Here is a 4610-nt window from a genome sequence, read left to right as displayed (position 1 = left end):
AAAATAAAACAAAAAAACAAAAGAAAATAAATAATGCAGAAAACAAAACAAAACAACTGGAAAAAAATAAAAATAGCAACAATAAGTATTTTGTTGTAAGTAGAAACAAAATAAAATAAATAAAGCAAGAAAGAAAACAAAAAAACAAAAAAGTGTTTTCAAATTTGAAAACTAATGGCACTAAAAGAAAGTTTATAATTTTTCTAAAACTAAAAGAAAAAAGAATTAAAAATAAAGCAAAAAACAAAAGAAAATAAATAATGCAGAAAACAAAACAAAAAAACTGGAAAAAAATAAAAATAGCAACAATAAGTAAAGAAAACAAAAAACAAAAAAAGTTCCTCCTACTCGGGCCCCACGGCCTAAATACGACTAGAAACCCTACGATGGGCCAGGATTCAGGCCCGCAGAAGGCCCAGCAGGCCCACACGCAAAGCAGTGTCAGATAAGGCCCATAGGCCTGCAGTTCAAAGGAGTTCGAGAGAGAGGAGGCAGCAGTGCTTATAAGCAAGTGGTCGACGCTCTAAACTAGCAAGGTGGGACTAAACTCCCACCACCACGCCGCTGTGCAAGGCCATTGGTCCCGGTTGGTGGCACGAACCGGGACTAATGCCACCCTTTGGTCCCGGTTTGTGGCACCAACCGGGACCAATGACCCCCTTTAGTCCCGGTTCGTGCCACCAACCGGGACCAAACGCCGCCGCTTCCCGCCCTTTGGGCTGCTGAAAAGAGGCCTTTGGTCCCAAAGGGGGCATTGGTCCCAGTTGGTCTCACGAACCGAGACCAATGCTTTGCCTATATAAGCAGCACTCGTGAAAAATTGGTTCAGTTCCTTCTTCCCCGCACCCGTTGCCGCCAGACTGCCCGTCTCCGCCTCGCCGTCGCCGTCGTCGCCCTGCACCGTCCCGCGCCGCCCCGCACCGTCCCGCGCCGCCCCGACGCCGTCACCGCCCCGTGTCGTCATCGTCGCCCCGCGCCGTCGCCGCCCCACGCCGTCCCGTCGCCGTCGTCGTCGCCGTCCCCTGCCTGTCGCCCTCGCCGCGCCCCTCACGCCGTGGCCATCCCGTGAGCAAATTTTTTTCTAATTTAATTTGATGTAGTAGTTAATTTAGATGTGTAGTATAATTTAAATGTGTAGTAATTGAGTTAGATTTTGTTAGATTTTTTTGTAGTTCATAGATTTTTTGTTAGATGTGTAGTTCATAGATTTTTTTTTCATATTGTGTAATTTGTTCATATTTTGTTAGATTTTTTTTTCTGTTAATAGATTTTTTGGTGATATTATTGTTGAATATGCATGTTTGTATGTTCGTATATATGCAAAGATCAAATATGTCAATTTTTTATGATTTTTTTGTTCATAGAATTTTTATGATTTTTTTCTGTTGTAATTTTGTTCATAGAATTTTAATGATTTTTTTGTTCATAGAATTTTCTTTCTCAATTTATGTATATGTTCATATTGTGTATGTATAGGGAAATTGTGCATGACCAAAGTCATTTATGAATATGTTCATATTTAGAATAGAGGAAAAAGGAAAATAAGAAGAGAAAGTGTTTAATATAATTAGTTAGAAAAATAATAGAACTATAGTTAAACTAGTTTATTTTTAGTAAGTACTACTTTATTTTATTTATATTAAGTGCTTCATATATAGTTGAACTAGCTAGTTGATTTAATAAACCAATTTATTTTACTATATATAGAAGTAGTTTATTTTTAGTAAGTACTACTTTATTTATTTATAGTAAGTGCTTAGTAGTTGAACTAGTTGATTTAATTAATAAAACTATTTTATTTAACTATATATAGAAGTAGTTCCCGCATCGACGTCGACGATGCCTATCCCGCATCCTCGTCGTCGTCGACTCGGCGGTGGAGGCCTGCTTGATCAGGGCCATGTTCGGGACTGGTCTCGGACGGGTTGGTATTGGGAGGTGCTACCTTCTAGGGGATGTAGGTTGGTGAGGAGGCAGCCCGTTGTTGACCGGATCCTTGTTTGATGGCGGTCGCGTGGGCTAGTGATGGTGCTGAGGCTTCCGGACACCGCGGAGGTGGTATGTCACCGTGTCAGCGAGGAGGACGAGCACGTCCTTCGCTACATGGTTGCGTTGGAGGGCAGGTTCGACAATACCTGGCAGGTTCTTCAGGGATCTCACTGGAGCTATGATCATGTGATCGTTCTTTATCTTTGGGTGTCCACCGCCCGCGACGATACCCGTCAGGCGCTACAGTTCTAGCTGTATTAATTAGCGATGCTATATGTATGATAGTATTCGAGGAGTATTCGACGATGTACGGACACAAGAGATGATGTACTTTTGGTTTGAATGCATGCTAATTTGAATACTATTTTATTTTACGATTTGGTTTTGCTTATTGAATGCTCGTGTTGGAAAAGTATTCCTACTTTGAATGCTAAAATTGAAGAGCACTCTATGCAGAAATCTAGGAGCCCCCTCCATCATCCACGCCGTCGTGGGGGTAGCTTCTCCTTCATTCCCGTGTGCTAGACAATTTGGTGTAATAATGCACTCGGGAATGAAAGGAGGAGCTACGTACCATCACCGATAGTCAACCCGTAATTAATAATAATGATCTAATTTAGGTTTTTTAGTACGTATATTTAATTGTACAAGTTTAATATTTGAATTATGAACTTATGCCGGAAATGTCGTACTCGGACGACGAAAACCGCCCGGGGGAGTGCGACTGGTGTCACGACGACCGAGGTATGTGCGACAAGTTCATTGAGCTGGACGAAGATCGGCGCTTCAGCATTAAGCTCGAGGAGACCTTCGATGTTCATACGGTACACAACGACGACAATACTTTTTTCCGTAACTAAGCACGACTTCAACTATTTTAACGTGTATTTTTCATCTTTTCCAATTCGACTAGCTTATCCCATGCTATGCAAGACGCTATGTCTTGGAGAGGATGAGTTTTGAAGACCATGAAAGTATGGAAACCAAAAAAATTCTCCTAAGGACCCATCATGGTGTGGATTTTAAAGTAAAGTTGTACAATGCTGAGAGTGTAACCCATTTTGGTTGCAAAAATTGGGAAGCACTTTGCAAGATGTATGGTTTTGATGAGGGTATGCTTGTCACCATGGATCTTGGTGATCCTACAATCCAGCAAGACAATATGGGCATTTGGGTCCTTGTGGATACACCTCCAATTCTTCCGCCATGTGAGCTTAACATAGTTATTAAGTAATTTATATTGTTTATTTCAAAATAGTTGACAGCTTATTTCCATTGACAGCTTATTTTCATTCTTCAAAGAATGTGCGGAAGATGGTAGACAAAACCCACTACACCGATGGCTTCGAATTAACTTATAAGGAGAAAAATCATCTGATCGCATTTTGTACTGATCTTTAGAATTATAATGTGTACAATTGAACTCCTCAACATTATGGTCAATACGTGCCACTAGTGCACGTGTTGAACTACGGTAACTACCATGGAGATACCCTAGTAAGATTTTTTACTATTACGATATCCCTGCATCTTTTTAAATACTTCTAAAACTAGTACATCATTGGTAACTACGAAGTTATTACTATGTTTTTCAACAGATAATCCCGAATGATTGTGTGCCTCATCTGATGTATACCCACGGTCGCCTTGATGTTTTGAACATACAACCAGGTCGTCCTACGAATCTCAACTGTCTATACCGGATTTCTAAAAGAAGTGGAGACATGACAATCAAAGAATGGAAAAAATATATGGACAGTCGTAAGGAGCTTCTTGGAAGCAAAAGGAGGTGAAGCGCAAGAATTGGAGACGGGATGATCTCAATTGGAGACAGGATGATCTCCATTCTTCATAATGGAGAGTCAGAATCTATATTGTTTTATGCTATTTTACCTTAAGGGTGTTTAGGTCCTACTTGATACTGATGATCATGTGCTAAGAACAATTATGTAGGGTTGGGTTCGATGACTATGAGGATGATGATCGTATGACTTGTTATTAATAACGAGTAGAAGCTGTATGATGATGCATGATTAGTAGGACTTGTTATTATATATGATGATGTATGATGCGAGCATGCATGAGTTATTATATATTAGCGGGTGAAATGAACATAGCAGTAGAGTTGGTAAACCAAGGACGAGATGACACTTCTCTCTATTAGCTAGCTAATAACAACCTAAAATTAACCCCCAAAACCCCTAAACCAGCCACTTTTTTTTTTAAAAAAAAGAAAAACCTCAGCTCCAGCCAGCTGCTGACACGTGGAAGCCTTTTGGTCCCGATTCATGTCACCAACCAGGACCAAAGCCCCCCTTGCCTAGGCTGCTTGCAGTGGCCACGTGGAGGCCCATCTGTCCCGGTTCATATTAGAACCGGAACTAAAGGGGGAAGGCATTAGTAACGACCCTTTAGTCCCGGTTCAAGAATCGGGACAAAAGGCCCTCACCAACCGGGACAAATGTCCTGTTTTCTACTAGTGATTGGTTTCATCTTATCAGAAATGCACTACCGCCATCGAATGCTTGCATACAGAGTGCCCGGTGATCTCATTGATGAGTATGTTCGTATGAGCGAGTCTACATGCCTAGAGCCCCTGTACAAGTTCTGCAATGCTTTTA

This window comes from Triticum dicoccoides, chromosome 5B (assembly GCF_002162155.2).
Source record: "Triticum dicoccoides isolate Atlit2015 ecotype Zavitan chromosome 5B, WEW_v2.0, whole genome shotgun sequence".
NCBI lineage: Eukaryota > Viridiplantae > Streptophyta > Magnoliopsida > Poales > Poaceae > Triticum > Triticum dicoccoides.
The sequence above is the reverse complement of the archived record's forward strand: the minus strand, read 5'-3'. Positions refer to the sequence as shown.